This window comes from Eschscholzia californica, unplaced genomic scaffold (assembly GCF_041429995.1).
Source record: "Eschscholzia californica isolate CP2 unplaced genomic scaffold, dmEscCali1.0.p SCAF_2, whole genome shotgun sequence".
In the NCBI taxonomy this organism is placed as follows: Eukaryota; Viridiplantae; Streptophyta; class Magnoliopsida; order Ranunculales; family Papaveraceae; genus Eschscholzia; species Eschscholzia californica.
This window is the reverse complement of record NW_028238309.1, coordinates 28,888,023-28,912,674: the sequence shown is the minus strand read 5'-3', so window position 1 is coordinate 28,912,674 and position 24,652 is coordinate 28,888,023. Positions and strand designations below refer to the sequence as shown.

The window sequence follows — 24,652 nt, the reverse complement described above, 5'->3', positions numbered from 1 at the left end:
GCTCAAAGATACTTAACCCGTCACATTTAGGCTTCATTATGTAAAATATGAAAAAAAAATTAGAACTGGTTACTACTGTTGTACAATTTGCAAAATATAAAAACTACGGAATTTTTAACAAAATCATTATTGGATACTCATCAGCAACTTCTCCGAGTTAAATTGTGAAACTGTTATTAAATTCTGCAAATTGTAATGGACAAAAGAATAAGTAGAATTGTAAAAAGATAAAGTTCGTAAAAAAAATTACATGAATTTTAGAGCGAGACCTTAACCCCTTTATATTGGGGTATTTAAATATTAAATTGACGGGAGATTGGAGCAAATAAATTGTTGGTCACTTTTTTCTTTGCAATTCCTTTTCTTTTTTTTTGCAAATGTTGCAATTTCTTTAGCTTCCTACAATGGAATATAAAAGCAAGAAAACTTTTTTAATTAATCCAACACAAGTTAAATAATGTAACCCAATAAATCCCTGAAAACATGAGATCAAAAATTGTGAAATTTGGTGACGAGCTTCTTTGAGATATAATATGTATCCTAAATACTGATGATTTTTTCCCCATTTTCGTCTCCTTATGTAGAATAATCATTTAAGTAAGTCCATCTTCTAAAGAGAAGGAAGAAAAGAAAAATGAAAGAGATGAAGACTTACAAGACGATAAACATCTGAGAAAAAAATTTGTGTGTTTCTCTTTCTTGCAATTTGAAGAGACAAACATTTTTTCTTTGAGGTATTTCTACAAACATTTAAAATCGAACTAAATTAAGTTCTTCCACATCAAATATTTACAATAATGGTACAATGGTGGTATACAGATTTTTTTTCCTTCTTTGCAATTTTTTTTTGTCACCAATGTTGCAATTTCTTTAGCTTCCTGCACTGGAAGATAAAAACAAGAAAACTTTTTTAATTAATCCAACAAAAGTTAAATAAAGTAAACATACAAATCCCTAAAAACATGAGATCCAAAAATTGTGAAAGACGAGCTTCTTTAAAGATACAATATGTTTCCTAAATACTGAAAATTTATTCCCTATTCTCGTCTCCTTATGTAGAATAACCATTTAAGTAAGTCCCTCTTTTAAAAGAAAAACAAAAATGAAAGAGACGAAGACTTACAAGACGATAGACATCTCAAATAAAGATTTGTGTTTTCTCTTTCTTGCAATTTGAAGAGACGAACAATTTTTCTTTGAGGCATTTCTACAAACATCCAAAGTCAAAATAAATTAAGTTGTTCCACATAAAATATTCACAATACCGGTACAAGGGTAGTATATAAATTTGTTAGTTGTTACCTCGACTCTTCACCTTGATTTTGTCCATATTTAGTTGGAGGATTTTGAGATGAGTTCGTACTTAAAGAAAAGAAAGAAAAGAAATGCATATATGTAAAAGATTGATTAGGAGAGAATGTTAGGAAGATGGAAAGTTAATTTTATTATGAATTAAGAGAGAGAGAGAACGTAGGAGGATGAGAAGAGGTTTATGTTGTCAAGTGGTGATTGAAAGATAGAGAACCAAAGAAAAAAAGATACAGATGCATGTGCTTATAGTATTGGATTTTAGGGGATAATAATGATGAAAACGGTAGGATTCACGAGGGTGAGGGTATTTAATTGTATGCAATTCACCTTTAGTGTACGTTTAGATTAGTATTTCATGAGGGGATAATAATGATGGAAACGGAAAGGTTCATGAGGGTAATGAAAAGGGTACTTAATGGTATTTAATTCACTTTTAATGTACATTCATATTAGGGTGAACAAAATTATGTTAGATTGAGCGGGTCAATAAACTTGTTATTTTTAAGGTAGGTAATAGATCAAAAGGTGAGGATCGTATCAAAACTTCAACGAACGACCGGATTTGTCTTTCGACTTGTCCCAGTCAGCACAAAACATTGTGTTTTGTTATATAGACTAGGTATAACCCGTGCCTCCGGCACGGAAAAATCAAATGTAAGCATAGATAGAGAATTTAACCATGTCATTGACGAATGTTTTTAAGTTGATATTGATCATTATTGTTTTTGGTACATCCTCGTTCTCTCCTTACAACTTTTTCTTTTTCATTTTTAATTATTTTTTTCATATATCACATACACTTATTTTGACAGAAGAACAGAAAGTTTAAAATCATTTCATATTTTCAAGGATGCAAAGGATTTAGGTGATGTGATTGTTCATTGTTGCCTCCTTCTTGTGACCAAACACTAATCATCTTAAAGACTCGTATGTTTTTTTAAATCATTAAAGATTCGTGTGTGCTCAATCAACTTTGGAGGTCGTAAAAAAAAATATGTGTTTTTATCAAATGATGTATAAACCTATAACATTAACAATACGTAATGTTACAACGCTAGTAGAGGCAAATAAATGTGTTGGTTGAAATTTTTTTCATGTTGCCTGAATTTGTGGAGTTTTAATTTCATTTCATGGTCTATCCAAATTACATGAGAACCTATGAAATATATTCGAGTAACAATGTTGGCTACCTGATACGTACTTAACCGATATATCACTTCAGCTTGTGTTCAGTGGCAATAGCACAAAGAAGAATAATTCCTCTTGTTCCACTCTGCAACTTCGTTGACCTTACGGTCTGCACTAAACGAGTTCTTTGCCTTCAAGAATGGTTTGCATTCTCCACTATGGATTTGAAAATATACAAGATAAAAAATTCCCATGAACATAATTCTGAAGACAAAACAACTACTTAATTTACAACAATAAGGAAACAATATTGATTGAAACAAAATTTCTGGTACTTCTCGCACAAACCAAATGAATAAATAAAAGAACCAAGTTTTATAGACTTAAGTAGTAGTACTGCTCTTTCTTATTCAAACAAATTGAGAAACTGAATGTATTTAACAAGTAAATTGCAATCCATTGATGAGGACAATAATGTTTTTCCTTTGGCCCTTTGATTCTTAGTGACAATGATCGTATTCTAGTCAATATTTCTGTACGTGGTTCTTGTATACATAAGTTCCCTATACCGGTCAAATGAAGGACATGAATGAGAATAACTTAAAGTCAAGGTTGATGGGGGGCTCAAGTTATCAACTATTACAAACACTTGTTTAACACTATACATCATTCCAGTACTTACAATTTCTCAATTCCCAATTACTCAAATGAAAATAATTGAAGTCAAGGTTGATGGCAGGCTGAAGTTAATTTAACATTGTTTAATTCTATAGCCTACCCACCAAGTTTTAGTGCCTGGTAATATAATTCCCGGGAACAAAAAACAAATGTAATCTCTGCTACAAATCCCATGGCTTCAGGGCCACCTCTTTCAAGCAAAGAAATGGTCAGATTCCATTCATTCCTAGCTTCTTAATCCTTTACCAAATTTCTTTCAAGGCTCTGACTTGACCTCCTGAATCGACGCTGGCACAAAAATCTGACTACCGAACCAAGCGACATATTAACTTCGAGTGCTGCTGCTAGGAAATCTGTGTTGACCCTGACGATACTGGCCCATCTAGAGCACGAACCCTATTGAGAGGTGGACTCGACTCCCAAGATAAACGATCCTCATAGGAATAAAAAGTATGTCATCGAATAGCCTTTCAAGATACACGATAACAAAACTTACTTCTCGGTTTTCTCCTTCTTTTGCAGAAGGAAACCGAGTAGGTATCGGTTTCTTAAATAGCAACTGCACCAATGACCCTCCACCTGATACGGATAATAAACTTGCACCAAGCGTACCAGCCTCGTTTGCTTTCGAAGCAGCAAATCCCAATGATGGCCACATATCAAGTTATCCCCATAGATAAATTACTTTTGAAGAATGAAATAGAAACGAAGAAGAAAGTACAAAATTGCATAAAATACTTCACTGCACCTTAGCAATTTAGTAGTAAAAAATAAAACTTGAAAAATCTTACATACTAACCTTGTTATTCACTGTTCTAGCATCTCCTACATGATCAGCAAGTAATTTTTATTTTAAAAAATCCTGCAAATAGAAAATGAATGAGAGGTAGATGGTGAGAGAAGGCGAAAGAAGTTTAAATAGGTCTAAATAGCTCCGTAATTTCAACAAAAGGTTTTGCGGCAAAGTTAAACACCATGATAAGATTTGATTAGCTTCAATCACAGAGAGCAACCTCAATGAAGAACAAACTATTAGTGAAGAACACCATGAGAATGAGAAAAAAAAAAAACAATAAAACAAATTCATTCGGGCATTGCATCAAACACCTCAAACTCGCAAATGAAGATTAACCGAAGATGCATTCTTTGTCATCTTCTTCCTATTACTCCTGAAACACAACTCAAAGGAAAAAAAAGAAGAACCCATATAACTTACACAAAAAATAATATGAACTTTTGAACTAAAACCAAATTTTACTTTTGTAATTTTACTTATACGAGAAAGGCGTGAAACTGGATAAGACGAATGCGATGCATCCAGTTCCAGAAAACATCATAAAATCAGGTTGAGGGATCCAATTTTCAGCCCATTTTCGTTTTACTTATTTTCGCTTTTGCAATCTTCAAATAGAAACTTAGATAGTAAACTAATAGCACTTTAAATATCTAATAACAATTTGTCATGCGGAATTTGGAATTGATTCAATAATCTAAAACAACTCCAAAAGATTTCAAATAAGCCAATAATATATTTCAAATAGGATAGAGATGTTAAAGCTTATGATTTCTTATTAATATTAGGGCATGATGCGAAATAATTGAAATTAGATTTTAAAGTATAATAGTAATTCACTCAGATGCTCTCAAGGTCTCAACTACAACAATCATTTTTCCTGCCAAAAACAAATAAAGAAGGAAATTAACAAGAAAGTTAGGGCTAAAGAAGAAACTGAAATAGAAAATGATTAACAGTGCTTGACATAAAAGGTTAAGGAATAAGAAGGATTAGGGTTTTGACAGGTAACAAATCAACAGTCAGCCTCACCATTGGTTAAGTGAGCCTCACCAATTGTTCTTCTTTCATAATTTTTCTTCCTACTGAAATAATTGTTATGGAAACAGAGGAAAATGGTTAAAACCCTAATGATTCCAAACAAATTTCTACATGAAATAATTGTTATGAAAACAGAGAAAAATGGTTAACACCCTAATCATTCCAAACAAATTTCTACATGAAAAAAAATCCTTTCATAAGTTGTAGTAGAATAAATTCATAATCAACTTATGAAATTCATCATCAATAAGACAACACAAATCAAATTAAATTACCTATGATAAAATTTGTAGAGAGACAGAGTGTGTGTGTCGAGAAAATACCTGGAAAGATGAAGATGAGGATGAAAGATGGAGAACCATTTTATGGAGATAAAAAGGATTAATGAGAGTAACCGAAAAATTGAAAATGGAGGAGTAGAAGAGGTCCGTTACAAAATGGAGAGTAACCACCATTTACTCACGTCATTAATAATAAACCAGTGAGAATAAAATCTCATTAAGGAGTTTGGACGTTTTAGAGAGAGACAATGGGACAACTATTTTACTTTAATGAGGATGAAATCTCTAGTTAATTGAAACAGTCCGGGCAGTTTAGACGGTCCTGATTCATCCTCTTGTTTACTTTCCCTCTAGTGGGTGATTAAGTTTCTTATTTTTAGGGTGGGTAATAGATCAGAAGGTGCGGATCTTATCAAAATCGCAACCAACGATCAGATTTGTCTTTCGACTTGTCCCAGTCAGCACAAAACATTGTGTTTTGTTATATAGATTGACTGCTTTGTTCAACTTAGGGTATTCAATAGTTTCAATTTACTCAAAAAAAGTTGTTTGAAGTTGGTACAATTTAGGCCCTCGACTTCTTTGGTTTTTGTTGATTGCTATGATTGCTAATAGAAGGAGTTACATCATTCAGATGTTCACTAAATTAAGTGTCTCATTGTTATTTTCTTTCAAATTTTTCGGAAAATGTTTTACATCATATATTTTCTATTCTGAGTTAAGAAACAATTGTATCTAACTATTAAGAAGATAGCTTCGAAGTAATGATACTGGAATAGTAACATCTATTCAAGGGAAGAGCTGAGTTGCGGAAGGGAATCACTCTTTAGTTCATTTCAAACTCTAATAATCTGCTTTGTCCATTTGAAGTTTATCGAGGATTTAGATTCTTCTTTAATTAATTCAAACTGTACTAAATTTGGGGGAGTCTTGTATATGACAAACATTTTTTAGTCAACACTTATATCGTTATATAATTGTTTTTCTGCAGCTTGTAGGAAAATTGAATGAAACATCGGGAGCTTATCCCAGTCATTTGTAACTCAAAGGTAAAACTTCAAGTCCATTTCTTTTTGTACATTTGTATATATTATTATTAGCTTCAAATTTGTTCATTGTCCTAATTAGTACTAATTTTGTTATATTTAATTCAGTAATTTCTATCTTTTAAAGTTCATTTATTGAAAAATAATGTTTATTTATTACTTGTTTATAAAACTCTTATATACTTGTGATTAAATTATTATTATTTTGTAGGTCCTACAATAACTAATGTCGAAGCCTGCTTTGTGTTTGAAATTTGAAGCAAGTAACAAAACATCATAGTTCAATAAAGAGCTTTGGGTTTGCTAAACAATACCTATAACATGTTTTAATGTTGCATTCTATAAGGAGAAACTCGATGAACTACTACAAACAAATAAGAGAAGACACAACTTTTCATTTGTTTGCTTATCTTAATCTCGTGTACTTGTGGTGGTTGCTTGCCTTTATGATCTATAATGTATATCTTTGTGATTTTTGAATTTAGGACTTGAAAATAACATACAGTTTTCAAATCAAATTAGAGGGTATGCTAGATTTGTTTGCTACGAGCAAAGAGTCTTAACGATGAGCCATTGAGGTTTGGATTTTTTAGGAGACAGAAACACCCAAGCCAAGGGCGATTTTCTCATCTTCTTTCTTCCTCTGCAAGTCCCAAAACCTTCACCCTCTTAATATCAAATCTCAATTTTAGTAGTATTTCTCATATCTAGATAAACGATCTTGAACTATTTCCAAGATCTTGTTTCAAGCTGTGAAGATTTGAAGTTTTTTTAGGAGATCACAATCAAGAGCTCTCTTGACTTGTTTCTCCCCTTTTCTGCTCTTTAATCTCCAACACTAACGCCTATTCTCAACCTGTTAGCAACGGCGAATCCAATCATTAACCTTAGATCTCTTAATTCCCCCAACAAAGATAGCAATCAAATCTCTAAATAGGTTATAATTTCCACATATTCAATTAACCTTTAGTTAATCTTCAAACAACTTTCTCTTTCTTATAGATCTAGCATACCAAAATCGTGATTCATCATAATCCCATATATCATTCATCAATCGAGACTAACAATAGAAGGATGAGTTTTGGTTCGAAAGGGGATTGATTTCAGGAAGGAGAAGCCTCTTCGACCTTCAACGATATTGAGCTACAAATGATACGTTCTACTGTGATTCAAAGCTTAGATCTGTTTGGTTGTAGTATACATAGGACAATCGCAACTTTCAAACCAACTACGAAGATAGCAGGAAACTCTACACTCTCTATCGATCTCATCTGGCAGGGAAGTCAATCTTTTAAATCTTTACTTCTTGTTTTGACTATTTAAAATATATTTGATATTTCAAGATTTCAATCCTATTGTTAACTATTTTATGCATGCTTACTTAATCTTTATTAGTTAACAACTTTTTCTTTCACCTGATTGACTGCCTTCCCGTAATCTCATCCTTATTATGTGATTTCACTTCATCAAATCAAAGACAAACCAAAGATAAAGTAAACAATGGCAAATATTGTGGTAGGAGGTCAATGTAGGGTTACATATGTGTCTAACACACCTTTTCTAGTGTTTATTTCGGAATCTCAAAGATCTAATGTTAACACTAGACTCCCAGGATCTAATTATACATGAACTAATCAATGAACTAGATATGGAAAGATGATTACCTTTAATCGCTTTCCCACAAACAAAATTCTGACAAGATTCGGAAGATCAAGAACTCCAATTGTAGTTCCTCTACTCGAGACACCAAGTGTATGACTTGAACTCCCTTCATCGAGTTAGCTAGAACTCTCTTGAAGGTTGAGATGAAGAACACCTTCTAGACTAGATAATCGAGAAAACTCTTTTTCTCTCTTTTGGCTTTTCTCTCTAAAAGCTCTCTTGAATTGTCTCTTGATTTCCATCCGTGATTATGTCTTAAGGAGATCTATTTATAGGGACCATAGAGAAGGTATTTGACCCAAACTAGGATTCCTAAAATATCTCCTTCAAGACATATTTTTTCGTGTCCTATATGAAACCCTAAAATGGTTTATGTGTGGCCGGCCAATATAAGCCTCTATGGGCTTTATGGCCGGCCAACACAAGGGGTCTAACCGGCCATGTGCTGGTCGGCCCCTTCCTAAGGTCGGCCATCACATGGCCGGCCCCTTTATGGGCACCCACGGGCTCCCTTTTTAGCCCGAGGTTATGTACACTTGTCCGGACTCTTCCGAACTCTTTTTGGCCTCAAATAATGGATCCAATCCACTTATTTGCCACTTTATATCTAGTCAATATCTCTCCGTTCAAACCATCACTCTTATGTGTAACCCTTGTGGGATCCGGTCTATGTTAGCCGCGGATTACCGAATTTATCCGACGATCGTAGTTGGCGTCTAGCTAAGCATTACGACCCCTAATTCGACCGGACTAATGATCTTCCAAATAAGGTCATTATGATCCAATTCGCCAAATTGTACGCATTGTCATCTTGATCGAAGGACATCCCTTAGAAGGATACCATTCTTTCGGACCGAGGGAATATATCCTTCAGTCTCCCACTTGTACTTAGAACAAGTGCAATGCTCGATTCCCATGTCTTTTCATATCTCATCTGATATGTCATACTTATCAGACTTTCTTGATCCCGAGAACAAACTGTCAAATCAAATGATTAACTCTTAATCCATTTGAGCATGCCCATGCATTTTCCAGTTGTTTCTCATCAAGTGGCCCGGAGATATTTTATCCTGATTTTACTCAGGAAGACATATTCCATTCTTGTACTCCCACTCAATTTCATGTCTATCCTGTCTCCCCCAACAATCCGCCTTTATAACCTTCTTTTACTGCGCGGCGTTTAACGGTGTCAAAGTTCGACATTCCTTACAAAAACTGAGTGAGTACTCATGTTTTGAGGAATCTCTCCGATTTGCTAAATGAGAGTTATGACATCTCATGACTTCTTATCTCGAAGTACTCTCACTTGGCGGGTTTCCAGTGTATCAACTTATACACCCATGAAGTTGACTTTGAATACTCCTATTCCCATAGCCCAAGAAACAGCGCTATCTCGTCAATCACTCATGCTAGTCTTCTTAAGTCATTGTTGTCCAACCAATGACCTGGACTAGGGATTCTTATAATGGTGTGCGTCCATGTTCACTTAGTAGGGTTTCTTTCATTAGATCACGTATCTAATAAACTTACCTGAAACACTCCATTATTTTCGGATAACAAGAGTTTGTAAATATTGAGCACCGCGTAAACTCTTTTACGTTTCTTAATTTTACAAGTCTTTTTAGGATTTTCTTCCTTAATCCTAATTCCTTCGATCCGTTCATCTTCCATGTCCGTTCTAAGGTGACAGTTTAGTGTATGTTTTTCACTACACTTATTATTATCATGCTTCAGAACTCCTTCGTAAGCTATTATGATAATGTCAGTTTCTTGAACTTAAATCAGCACTTCCCAAGTTTTAATTCTGGTTTCTTATCTAGTAGAGTTAGCAACGACTCCCAGCATGAAAACTCCTTTTCATCTGTTCGCCCTTCCTAAAAAATTCTTATCTTTATTTTCGGAAGATTTCTCTTATGACTTTCTTCAACTTCTGTTTTCAGAGACATAATTTTGAATGCTCTCGGCACTCTCGGTCCTTTCTCTGACCTTCATGGGTGACGACATCTTTTGTACTCTAAGTACATTTTAGATGTGCGGGTATATCAATCATCTCCTTAATCGATCTTATGTTTTCCTGACATAAGTATATCTCTCATGTTCTGCTTTCGCTTGTCAGGATTTCCAAATTCCGAGTTTCGCTATGCAGGTCTCATGTGAGATGGGTGAAAACTCTTCTCCAAGAGTTCTTGATCTCTTTCAAAACTTCTTTTGAAATGAGTCTCTTCATCACTTTAATCTATTGACATAGATTGTGATGCCCTAATAAATTTACCCTCGTCTCTTGTCCTATTGAGTCAGTTCTCTAACTGTTTTTCGCAATCCCAGTATGTCTCCACATACAGGACTTTGCAACGATCTTGTTTCACTCCCACTTACCTTCTTGTCGAACAAGACTATTCATTCTAAGAAATTGAATCCGATCAAATTTCTTTGCGAATGTTAGAGCCCCACTCCTTTTAGATCTCATCTCTTTAGACTCTCAGTCTAAACTCGGAGTAGTTTTGCTATAGTTTCTGTGAATCTTCTCTAAGACTCACTCGGGGTTTTGAGCAATTATCGAGTTACCTTCTTAGTTTCTTTAAGAGGTTTCATCGTGAGTAATTTCTTACTCTCGTTATGGCAAGTAACTCCTTACTTCCATCATAGCGAGGTACTCTTTACTCCTATTTGTTGCTCTTTTTATTCGAGCTTCTTTCGAATGTTTTATTTTTATTTCCTCCCACTTGTCTGATTATCAAAGAACGCTTTCTTTTTAATAGGACACCATCGAGAGCAACAATCTAATTGTGCTTCGATCATTTGTGGAAAAACCCCGTTATTCTTCGCTTGAAGAATCTATGTCTAAAGGTATTTAGACTTGGAATAGAAGATCATTTTAGAACTCTTCTAAAATCCATATTCGTATGGAATCCTTTTATTCACTATAGCTTTCTAGATCTTAGTGGTATGGCTTTTGTGCATTTAGACTTTTGCTTTCGGAAGACTTTATGACTTTTAGACTTATGATCTTATCATAATCTTTTAGTCAGATTTGATCCTTACTTGATTCAGGTTTAGTCTCCAAGACTTCCTTAAATATAGTATTTAGTATATTCCAGTCACATTAATCACTTTCTTATGTCTAACATAAGCTTTTAGTGAGTAATTGACTCTTGAGATCTTGTCAAGTACATTTGTTTGAACTATGATTAACTATCGTTGAGGGATACGAGATCACTCAACTTTTAGCTTCATCCATGTTCTTTCAAATTTGTCTGACTAGATTAGAATAACTAAATTGGATTCTTTGGCATAATTCTTTAAAAGTTGAGTGGGCATCTTTTAAGAACATTATAAAATACTGAATATTTTATTTATCTCCATGATCTCATTACAGAGTCAATGTTCGAAAAAGAAAAAGGAAAACTAAAACTAATTTAGAGTTATCCCTATGGAGTCCATGATCCTTCTCCAGCTTTATGCAGCAACTATTGCTCCTTTTAGCTTTTGACAGGTTCATCTCCTTACTTATTAAATACTCAGCTTCCACTTGTTCCTGTCATTCATAATTAAAAGAACAATTTCAGGTATCCAATACCTTTTGTGGAATTGTATTTTATTTCAACTTTTAATATATTTTACCTTGACCGGAAACCACCTTTCCGTTCCTTTTGTCTTCCAGGAATTTGGGACAGTTTCTCTTCCAATGGCCTATGTCATTGCAGTAGAAACAGTTGGAATTAGATTGGGCACTTCTGTTTTTGGTAACTTGTTTGCCTTTCCATTTGCCCATCTTCTTCTTCTTGAATCTCTGCTTTCCTTCCTTTTTAAATCCCTTTTCCTTTTGAACCATCAGAATTTCTTTCTTAGGTTCCACCACTGCGATATTCTCTTCGGTTGTCTGGAGCATAGCGTGTAGTTCTTCCAGAGATTTATCCCATCCATTCATGTTGTAGTGCATTCTAAACTGACTGAACCCATCATGAAGTGAATGCAGGATAATATCTGTGGCAAAATCTATGCCATGGTCGACCCCAAGTCGAGCTAGTTTCTCAAAATGACTAATCATTTTGAAAACATGTGGCCTTACAGGCTTTCCCTTCTCAAGGCGCATATCCAATATTGCCTTTGAAGTCACATACGTTTCCATCCTTGACTTCTTTTGGAACAAATTCCTAAGTTGTCGAATCATGGTGTAAGCGTCCATGTGGATGAACTTATCCTGAAGATTAGGTTCCATGGTTGCTAACATAAGGCATGTTATGGGTTCAGCCTTCTTTCGGAGACTTCTTTCCGAATCTATCTCCTCATCAGTCGAATCTTCAGTGATTATCGGAAGTGGTGTGTCTAGAATACTTGCCTTGTATTCGGATCTGAGAACGAGTTCCAGATTCCTTTCCCATACAATGAAGTTATCTCCAGTAGCCAAAGAATGTTGAAGGATTCTTTAGTTGTCATAATTAAACTACATGTAAGAAACGCGAAGTGATTTAAACTTGTTATCCTGGCATAATTCCGGTATGCCTATATTATTCTATATTTGTTGTCCCCTAAGAATAATATAATTCCAAGATCCCATTCCTCCGGAATTAAGCGTACTAAGGCACTGCCCTTAATCTAACGTCTTGGGTGAGTAACTCTTTACTGATCATACTCCTTTGATTCTAGGAAAAACTCTGTTTCGGTCATTCGATGGTCCGGGTCAATTTCGGAAAAATAAGTTTGAAATTCGGAGAAAAAGTTTGAATAACTCTCACTCGGGTCAAGATCCAAAATCTTCGAGTCAAACTCAAAAAAGGACCCAAGTCAACTTTGGTAAAACCCTGGACAGACCCCTGTCAAACCCTGGTAAAATTCCTTGTCAAACCCTTAGTCAAACTCGGTCAAGGGACCTTTGACCAGTCAAGGATGAACCAAGGTCTGTCAAAGTCAAGGTCCAGACCCGGCTCGGCACGTTCCGAGCCGTGCCGTGTCCCTCGGGTGGACGCGTCTTGGCCCTAGGCCAAACGCGTCCCATGGACCACAGACCCGTCTGGACGCGTCTGTCCGAGTTCGTAGCATCTCGGATCGCATCCGAGATGCTAGGGATGCGTCTGACGCGTCCTGGCCCGTCTCGGACTCCTAGTCCGAGACGGCCTAGGACTTATCCAGACGCGTCTTGTAGACGCTTCTGGAATCGGGCAAGAAAATCGCGTCTCGGTCTAATCCGAGACGCGTCCGAAGATATCGCAGGTCGCGTTTGGAAGGCGCGACCCTTACGAGATATACTCGGATATCCCAGTCCGTGTCGGACTGGGATGCGTCCGAGACAATCTCAGAGTCCTAGTCCGAGACGGACTGGGACGCGTCCTGGCGCACGCGACTGGCCAGACGCGTCCAGGGACGCGTCCAGGCCAATCCGGCCCGGGACAGACTTCATCTTCCTCCTATTTTTTTGTTGTCCCTCGATTTTTCTGCTGTTCCTTCATGGTTCAGCGGCTGTTTTTCACTGTTTTTGATGATTTTCATCATTAAAACAGTGGGTTTTGACCCCTTTTTTCCTAAATTTCAAAACCCTAAAACTAGTTTTCGAAAACTTTTTTCAAAAAAACTAAAGTTTAAGTGTATTAAGCTATTGAATCTACATCAAAAATCCTGATTTTTATGTTCAAATCTTTATTAAACAATGGTGTTTTCTAGTCATTCAAGCTCGAATCTTATTCGTCTAGTCAAAGATAGTTTCATGTAACCGGCTCGTGATGCCACTATTGGGTTACGTATGTGTCTAACACACCTTTTCTAGCGTTTATTGCGGAATCTCAAACATCTAATGTTAACACTAGACTCCCAGGATCTAATTATACATGAACTAATCAATGAACTAGATATGGAAAGATGATTACCTTTAATCGCTTTCCCAGGAACAAAATTTCGACAAGATTCGGAAGATCAAGAACTCCAATTGTAGTTCCTCTACTCGAGACACCGAGTGTATGACTTGAACTCCCTTCATCGAGTTAGCTAGAACTCTCTTGAAGGTTGAGATGAAGAACACCTTCTTCTAGACTAGATAATCGAGAAAACTCCTTTTCTCTCTTTTGGCTTTTCTCTCTAAAAGCTCTCTTGATCTCTCTAAAAGCTCTCTTGAATTATCTCTTGATTTCCATTCATGATTATGTCTTAAGAAGGTCTATTTATAGGGACCATAGAGAAGGTATTTGACCCAAACTATGATTCCTAAAATATCTCCTTCAAGACATCTTTTTGTGTCCCATATGAAACCCTAAAAGGGTTTATGTGTGGCCGGCCAATATAAGCCTCTATGGGCTTTATGGCCACCCCACACAAGGGGTCTAACCGGCCATGTGCTGGCCGGCCCCTTCCTAAGGTCGGCCATCACATGGCCGACCCCTTTATGGGCACCCCCGGGCTCTCTTTTTAGCCCGGGGTTTTGTACATTTGTCCAGACTCTTCCGAACTCTTTTTGGCCTCAAATAATGGATCCAATCCACTTATTCGCCACTTTATATCTAGTCAATATCTCTCCGTTCAAACCATCACTCTTATGTGTAACCCTTGTAGGATCTGGTCTATGTTAGCCGCGGATTACCGAAGTTATCCGACGATCGTAGTTGGTTTCTAGCTAAGCATTACGACCCCTAATTCGACCGGACTAATGATCTTCCAAATAAGGTCATTATGATCTTATTCGTCAAATCGTACGCATTGTCATCTTGATCGAAGGACATCCCTTAGAAGGATACCATTCCTTCGGACCGAGGGAATATATACTTCAGTCAAGTGTCTATATTTTTACATCCCAATCTCAATTTTCTCCGTCGACTAGTCATGTTTACCCTTTACACCTATTTGGACTAATGTTTTTTCATCGTTATAAAGCGCTACCATACCATAGGCTTACTTCCACTTAATTTGATCGGCTATCCTTTTCAGTCTCACCTCTCTTTAACCGAAATCAGTTTAAGAACATTAATCGACTAGTTGCTAGCTACTTTTGCCTCTCGATCAGAACAGTCATTCAAAGCATCCTCTCGATGAGAACAGTCATTCAAAGCATTCATTTGAACTTACACTTCGACCCTTGAGGGCACTATATTTCAAATATTAGTTTCCACCTTTGTCTCGTACTTTTTGTTTCTTATCTCATATCTTACTTTCTGTCGATTACTTTTGCCTTTGGTTATCGTATAGATCTCATTTTTATCCAAATTCCTTAACATTTTCACTTCCACCCTTATTCGCAATTCATTTGTCATCATTTGTTGGCTTAATTCAGTATTTATACTAATGCTATGACAACGACCCCAATTATCAGGTGTCTGATTTGTTTCTTTTCACTAGGACTTGAACGGGTATGGTCTCTTTGTTTAGAGAATACTGGCGGGATAACTCGGAATCATTTTTTGGTTCCTTTTTGCAGACATCCTCGTTTATTTTTGGAACTTTGGGTGTTTGTTTAATCCATCTTCAGTGTTACAGGATGCTAGGTGCAAGTTTCATCTCTCATTCAACCAGACGAAGTCCTAAGATTAAATTGCATACCATTTTCAAGATATGTTGTCGGACTTGCAAGCTACAAAATGATGAATGTTTTACGGATTGAAGATGTATCACGCAATTCCTCATTTTTGTAATTTTTATTTCTATATTTTGTATTGTAAACTGTGTTGAAGTTTAATGCATTTAAATTTCAACAAAAAAAAAACAAAGAGTCTCAACTTTACATGTGAAAAATCTGTGTTAGATGATTTATATTGACATTTTTTATCCCCTCTTTCAGAACGAAAATTTACCATTCCGAATATTTAGGATTTTAATGTATCATATTGGTATGGTTGTGGGTAAGACATAAATTAGAAAACAACACGAAATGCACATAATATAGGGAATGCAAAACTTACATTGAGAAATTTTAATGTAACTATGTAACTAAATTGAAGATAATGATAATACCAGTTGATGATCTGTTTCAAATTTTGTAATGAATAAACCAAGTAAAAATAATCAAGCGCCGTATAATTGAAAATAATTTTGTTATTTAAAAAAAATTTCAAGAACGTAGAACAATGGCAGAGCCGGGTATGGGCAGCCCCATCATGAACAAGTGTTTTATACCAATACCAACATAACGTACTAGAATTTCGTACTTAGTACTTGCTACCTACATAATGCATCTAACAAGTGCCGCTGTGCCGGAGGCACTGGATATACCTAGTCAAGTTAAATAATCAGATCCGTTAGTATCTGTTTTTAACTTTTAAAGACACCTCTACAAATATTAAAGACACTTGTTTCCATTACAAATTTCTTTTACATAAGAGGCGCCTTTGAACCTTTTGTTTCAATAAGGGCAAGAACAAAAAAAGGGCTAAACTGTTTATTCCGTATGCACGCTTAATCTTGACGAACTAGATCTTTCGACCAATTTCATAAAAAAAAAAGATCTTTCGACCAAGAAGTCTAAAAATTGAAGAACAACTCAATGGGACTTTCCCCTCTTTCCTTCCTACCGTAACCCTAGGTTTCCATCTTAATCCACCCAAAAATCCATTACAGTGAACACCAATCTTCATAGTAATAAAAATCTCTAAACCTTACTGGTAGACTCCAGCAATTCCATCTCCTAACTCCAATTATTGTTCATAGTAATAAACTCCCAAACCCTTGATCTAGGTTTCATCACATTTAGTTAAATAATCCTCTTTAGATTGGGAAAATATCTAATCTAAAGGTGTAATCAGTCTTCAACATGCTAAGGCATTCAACTTGGAACAACTTGTAGCAAGCATCAACCGTGAGGAGAGTATTGCGACAAGCATAGGATTTGTGCAAGCCAGGGAAGTACTCTAATCCAAAATATTCAAATCTTTTTTTTTATTGTCTTCCTTTATTGTGCTTATCATATCCTCTCTTGGATTTAGGTCTTAGTATATTTAGGGCTTTTATTGACCTACTGTTTTCTTCTTTAGGTAAATCTTGTTTCCTGTAACATATTTCGTGTTCTTCCATTATCTGTTGTGGCAGTACCATGTCCATCTCTACTTTAGGTTGGAAAGTATAATTCTTGCATGTTGAAGTAAGAATTCTTTTGTATCTTTATGAGTATAATCTTTATTTTCCTATACGCTCAAATCTTTGCCGATCTGCATCTTGTTATAGTCTAAATTACAGATTTTGGTTGTCTATCTTGATCTTTTATTATTATCTGTTTGTTTATTTTTATTAATCAATGAAACTTTCCATCATGATAGGGGTTATTAATTTCTGCTTTTATCTTCCTTCTAACTCAATCGCTTTGTTTCTCTTTCGTTTATTTCACGGATCATAACCGAATCATTTCTGGAATTGCCTGTTCAATTCTTGAATCTCAGGTCTTTTACATTGATTTGTTTTATCTAAATCGCATCGAAACCTAAAGATTGACCATCATAGTTTCTTTTACTTGGAGGAACAAGATTTTCTTGATAGTACCAATGAATTCAAAGTCTTGACTATCACTTTTTCTATACGAAGTTGTTGTTATCTTCCTCTCTTGCAACTAATTAAGCGCATCTATCATTACTTGAAGACATGTTAATTTGTTGTCCTATCACTTCCTAGTTATATCATTATATTATAGAAGCTTTCGGTATTACCTTATGCAAGTACATATATTCTATTTGTCCACCAATAATTAAGGGAACGATTCCACAATCTTTGGTATTGATGCTCAAGACATGGTGTATATGTCTTGTTTTACCCAATAATTGATATTTTTTTCTTATTTACAGTACTGCACCTACTTCATAATAGTGGGAAGGATTATACTTTTATCGTCAATGGTGCTTAAGAAAGTAGTGATGCTTAAGAAACTTTTATGTGCTATTTAGTATATTTTTCCATCAATATTCGAGGGAGAATTATACATTTGTTCGTTTTGATGCTTAAGAATTGAAACTTTAATGTGGTAAACCACATTGTTCCTTCAACATTCGAGAGAAAGATTATACATTTGTCGGTTGTGATGCTTCAGAAATAGAACCTTAATCTGGTATACCACATTGTTCTATCGATATTTTCGGGAAGGATTATACATTTTTCAGTGGTGATGCCTAGATGTGGAACTTTAATGTGGTATACCACATTGTTCCATCTGTATTTTTGGGAAGGAAACATTTGTGGGTTTTGATACCTAAGAAATGAAACTTTAATGTGGTATACTACATTTTTCCATAATATTTTTGGGAAGGATTATATATTTGTCGTTTGTGATGTCTAAGAAAATGGAACTTTATTGTGGTATATACCAGATTGTTCCATAAATATTTTTGGGAATACTTGTACTTTTGTCAACTGTGATGCGTAAGAAATGGAACTTTAATGTTGCATACCCATTGTTCCATCGATATTCGAGGGAAGGACTATACATTTGTCGGTTATGATGCTTAAAAAATGAAACTTTAATGCGGTATACCACATTGTTTCATGAATAATTTCAAAAAAGATTATACATTTGTCGGTTGTGATGCCTAAGAAATGGAACTTGCCCACATTGTTCTATCAATATTTTCAGGAAGTATTATACATTTGTCGGTTGTGATGCTTGAAAAATGGAACGTTAATGTGGTATACAATAAATTTCCATCAATATTTTGAAGAAGGATTATACATTTATTGCTTGTCATGCTTGAGAAATGGAACTTTAACGTGGTATACTAAATATTTCGGTGATTAATCGAGGAAAGGGTCATTTATTTGTTGGTTGTGTTCCCATACAAATGGAACTTTAATGTGGTAGCTGACTCATTCTACTGATGCTGTTTATAGTTCACTTATAGTTGATCTTATTGTTGAAGAATGCTCAGAATTTGCATTAATATACCTGGCTCCGAACAATGGTAGCTGAATATTTTATTCACCCACATACTGCAACGTTTATAATCGTCCCTTAAGACCAACACAAGTTTATTGGCAAATATCTCTTCTGGTACGGCGACACCTAGGATTCATAGCTTATCCAGGTATTTGCTTTCACGTCTCCAGAAGTAACCAGGAATCAAGTATAAACAAAAGTGGGACTTCAGTTTATTGATTTTCAAGGTGCAGTTCTCTCCTATGACGGAAAATATAATGACTATAAAAGGCTTAATTGGTAACTTTTATATGATTGGTTTCAATGCTCTTGAGTGTTTTGAGAGGGACCAAACAAATAACTTAAGGTGTAGGTGGATTCTGCTTACAGGTACTCAAGCAAAAGTCATTTTTGATGGCAAGAGATAATCGAAACAAAGGTTAGTTAACTTTGTCTAGATTGCTTGATTTATTTCACGATTTTAATTTGTAAAAACCTCTTGGTCACGAATGCATCTCTCTCGATCACGGGGTTAACAAGAGTTCTTTTTGTACAACTTTAAGAAACTTGTAGGTGAGTCTCGAAAAATTCATATTGATTAATTGAAAGTCTGCAGAAGACATTCACTAGACAGTCTTAAAGAGGTATTAAGTTCCTTTATTTTACTTTTGGTTGGGGAAAAATGGTTTCTTATTATTTAGAAATGGTTTCACACCCAACGTTGTGTTTGAGGTCGAGTGTATGCCCTTGTTTTTCTAACATATGTACTATACTACTATATATTAGTACTTTGAGTTTCAAGTGAAGCTTTTCATGCGTCATATAACTGCATAGGCTATCACATAAGTGAGATACCACACTGGTTGTATCACGGTGTAAGTTGTATATGTCTTATTGTTTACATGGTGCTATATAAAGTGTATCCATGTGCTTGTTAATTTCAATAGTAATAAGTATTTCTTGTTTTCCAAATAGTCCACAAGTGTCATTCTATATTTTGAATTGTATTTCAAATAGTTCTACCAGTGGGTATTGATTGTTATATTGCGTGTTCGTATGCTTGTTTAATTTATTTTAAAACACACAATGCAGCTACAATTTTTTGTAGTTGGTACTTATAATGCAGTGGCGGTTCAAATGATGCAATTAGTGGCTAGTCAAATTGTGGTAAATTGTGGCTTACTAGTACGATCAAGGACAACAACTAAACCCTAATGAAAAATTCTTACTTGGAAGATAGTTTCGCAAGATGAAACAGAGTAATGTTGCAGTCAGTGTGGCTTCTTCTCCCCTTTTACAATTTTGAAAAAATCGTCACCATCAATCCGCGATGCCTATTACCCATGAATACAGAGATCACAGGTGAAAGAACCCTAAAAGTAGAATGGGAAGTAAGCAGATCCGATGGGGTAAAAATATTACTAAGTTTTTATAGGAGCCCATAAAAAGAAGAGATGGCAAACCCTGAAAAGCTTATTTTTACCTTTTTGTGATGATAATTTGGGAAGAAAATATCCTATATACAACTCTATAGATGAAATGGTGAATGAATAAGAAATAACTGGTGGAATAATAAGTAATAATTGGTGAAGGGTCTAATGAAGTGGTTAGAAATAAAGAAAGGGAATGAAAAATAACTGTAATAAAAATTATAAATGAATTGACACACACCTAGCTTGATTAGGGTTGGTCTAATGCAATTCTACAAACATGCAAAGCAAAGGAGGAAATTTAAGGCGAAAATAATTTTTAATAATGTATGAAGCATGAATATTGGTTCATTTTTCAATAGAATGTAAAGTTATTTGTAATCGTTAAATGCTGAAAATAAACCAGTAGTGTTCTTAAAGCAAAAAATATTGCTACGCATGGACTTGTAATTTCACATGTTGTAACAAAAACAGTTGCTTTAAAAGTGGTTGGCAGTAGAGAAGATTGTTTTTCCCATTGATTTTCAAATAGTACTAAAAGAATAAAATATTAATTTCAATTTTAGCCTGATATGTAGGAGACAATATTGGAGAAAACTACCGATGCAAGGAAAATGTCCAGATCTATCATGTTTGAAGGATCATGTACGACATTGGACTAAAGAAATGAAAACTATTTCATCCATAGTTACCAGATTCGGTCATTTGGAGAGCGAACTCCGATCTGGTTCGATCTTACCCTTTTAGAGTGGGTATGCGAATCACATCGCTAAATCTGGCGTACCCATTTGCAAGAAGAAAAAAAGATGAAAACATGATATTTAGGGTTTACAAAGTGTGAATATTGCTTTAACTTTAGGTTCTGCAGTTATTACTACATTTAGGGTTTACAAAGTGTGAATATTGCTTTCATCGGTTTTAAGTTATATATATATATATATATATATATATATATATATATTGCATAAATTTTTGCGAATAATTATACCCCCTAGCGAATCAGAAACGTCTAATTAGCGTACCCCGTATTCGTACCGGAGCGTATCCCGTTTCTGGTAACTATGATTTCATCCTTCACGTCCTGGTTATAATGGAATTCATGCATCTAAAACAATCATAAATATCTATAACTGTGCGAGCATTAAACTTCTGTTCAAAATAGGAAGGAAAATAAGAATTTGAGAAAGATGGGTCTCGTTAATGTTCATGTGTTAGAATCCTACGAGCTAAAAAGATTAGAAGTTGCTTTCTATGCACTTGAACCCCTACAAGGATGACTGCCAGTCGTAGTATTTTCTTTTTACCCTTTTCCAAATATTGTTTGATATTTTTTCATGAATGTTCATGTTATGTATATAGATAGACAAAGTATCCCTATATTGAAATATTACTTGTGCAGTTTCACATCTAAAAGAGGAAGATAAATAAGTATTCAACCATAAGAGATTGAGCTAACCGCAAGATGTTACGGGATTGAGTTGTAAAACTGATTGTTGGTGTTTCAGGTCCTATTAATCCACCCAACACGTTAATGTTAGGAAACAGGATGATATGTGCCCAAGCTAATTTGAACAACCATAAATACGAAAATGCCCAAAATGAGATAAACCTAAATAAAGTTGTTGATTGGTTAGGTTCAACAGTTCAACCCTTGAATTAGTTATGTTCAACAAAAAACAGATCTCCATCAAATTGGCAACTTTATATTATTACCAATCAATTAACAATGGCCATAAATCTACAAAGGCATTTCATCAAATACCTTTTGGTATATACTTACCAGAAGATGTATAAATATCAAAGGTTGAATTTGTATGTAAATATGAACAATTTCATAACATTGTTCCTAACATAAAAAGAAAATAATTCACCAAAATTGACCAAGATTAAAAGGAACATTGTATCTAAGACACTTAAAATTAACCATGAACAATCAAGCAAGAACATATTTGAAGCAGGAATCACAAAACTGCCATAACAATGATCTAGAGAAACTTACTTGGCTTGATTTTATAAATTTCCTGTTACTGACTTTATTAGCAAGGTATTTAGTAATGGTAATTCATCTTCTCTCTTCTTTCATTAGTCTTCAATGGAATTACTAAGTCTCTTGGTAGTCAGAGAACACAAATAAAAACAAAAAAAAAAATCCTTCGCGTTAAATCAAGAAGTGGATGATTTCGGTTGGGTTTGTTGTGGATCATTTCTTTTTAGGGTAGATGATTTGAAAGAACACTACTCCCAGGTACATCTTGGAGGATGTTGTTTTGATGCCAAACCAAAAGAGTTCCAAAATTGAAAATGAAGAAGCGTGGTGGGAAAGAGAGAGGAAGAGGGCGATGGAAGGTTGAGAAGCTGGAAAGAAATTGAAGGGGAACGAGGAGGAAGACTCATCGGTTGTAGAAGAAGAGTCTTGGGTATAAACCCGTTAAGATGATTGAAGGGCCGATTAAAACGAAATTAAATCTTACTAACTTTGAGGTTTCCTTTGAACCGATAAAATTAAAAGATAACGGTTGTCCATGTCATATGTACACGTGCCTGTCCAATCATCACCTGGAGAATTATTTTGTCCTAGTCATATTAATCTGTTTTGTATAATAGATAGATATTTAACTCAGATCCTGGATTGAAATAGGCTCCCAGTTGTGGGGGGCTAGTGCAGCCGCCCTGCCCGGCTGCCTCCCCCCCCCCCCCCCCCCCTCCCGATCCACGGGCCTGGTTGAGACGATTTATGTCCGGTTTGTATACACAAATCGATGACGTTCGCGAGATAAAGCTGTTACTTAAAAGCTTAACGAGGCGAACACAATGAAGCATCTCATTTCCGAGTTGAATGGATCCAAATCTGCTCCGGTTCCAACATAAAGTAGCAATACTTGAATCTTGAGATCTTTTAGATAGTTGGTTGGAATAATGTTATTCCCGTGAAATCGTTGGTAAATATACAAATTTCACCTAGGGAACTAATACAACTAATATAACAAGAGAGTTGAATTATATGAAAAGCAAAGTTAGGTAAAACAACATGGACAGGCACAGACTAAAGCTGGTGCAACCACCCACTTGGTTGGTTTCCATCTTAAAGGAAAACCTGACTATCCTCTATTCAATTAGGTTAAATTATGCCAAAAATGACACGCAACTTAGAAATAACAAAACCTAAATGCACTATAGGTTAATTATTCCTCTTCTTGTTGACATGTCCTTTTATAATATTGAAATATGAAAGGTCAGGTTCTGGTACAGTCCTTTTTTGTCCCCTCCTCTCGTACACTTATGTCCAGTCCATCACAATCCGTATGACTTTATCGAACCAAAATAATTGATGGTTAAATTGGAAGACAAAACAGTAATTTCTCATATTTTTACCTTCTTCAAAGACAATGGTCACATTTTCTTCCTCCAGACTGGACAGAGACTACATTAATGATACCATATTATTCAATTGAAACTCTTCTATTATCCCTTTATAGTATAACGAGGGTATAACCCGTGCCCGCCGGACACGGACAGTTCTATCAAATGTGTCACGTGAGGTGATCTATAGGGTATAACCATAGGCGCCCTTCAAAGGCTAACGTTTTAAGGGATCCATTTATTAATGGGGCGCCTACAATAACAATATGGGTGCCTTTAGGTCTTTCAAAAGAATAACGGGAATTTTGAAAAAATGTTCTTTTTTATAATCTCAACTCTTGGTTGATTTTTAATCAAATCTGAACCCTCGAACTTTGACAGAGTAAATCCTAACCATTAGAGATAAACATTTGAGAGGGGATCCTAGCCATTGGGAGGAGGGGGAAAGATACCCTCCTCCCTTATCATATAGATGTTTGGGGGCAGCTAAAGGCACCCGAAAATTGTTGTTAGCACCAGGGGAGAAGATTGACTAAGGTCAATCTCCTTTGACACCAAATATTTATCGGCACTCAGGCACGGATCGACTGGTTCAAAAGCTAAAGACATGATTCAGACGTGTACAAGTTCGAGCCTTTGTTCTGGGTCTTGGACTGGTCAGTTGGACTGACCAGTTCGAAACCTTAGGCATGGTATAGGGCAGGTCCGAGACCAGTTCGAGAGTAGGGTCCTCAAGAGTATTTTTAATAGTGGTTTTAGGTCGAGGGTTTGGAACCAAGGTTCTTTCTCTCTCTAGCTCCTAAACATAGATCAAGGTTAGTTTGGAATCAAGGTTTTTTTCATGATGGTTTTACTCTTTTTCCCTCTCTAACTCATCATTCTAGGTCGATGATGATGGGCTTGGAAACAATGTTGTTTCCATGATAACGTGATGATAATGATACAAAAGAGAAGAAGAAGAAGAGAAGAAAAAAAACAAGAAAAAAAAGGGCAAGAGGCACTGCCTCCCAGTCCGTACTGGGCGCTAATAGGCCTCGGTGGAAATAAGAATTCCGACGAGTCCCTTTAGCCGCTCCCTACTGTTATGCCAATATGGGTTTAATGTGATCAAT

General features: G+C 35.5%; 1 long non-coding RNA gene across 1 annotated transcript; it reads left to right on the top strand.

Annotated features, from left to right (window-relative positions):
• The first annotated feature begins 16,268 nt into the window (after window positions 1–16,268).
• Window positions 16,269–20,607, top strand: LOC147557283 (uncharacterized). Its single transcript, XR_015233908.1, has 2 exons — window positions 16,269–19,189; window positions 19,843–20,607. It is a non-coding gene; the product is annotated as an uncharacterized LOC147557283 (long non-coding RNA).
• The last annotated feature ends 4,045 nt before the right edge of the window (window positions 20,608–24,652 follow it).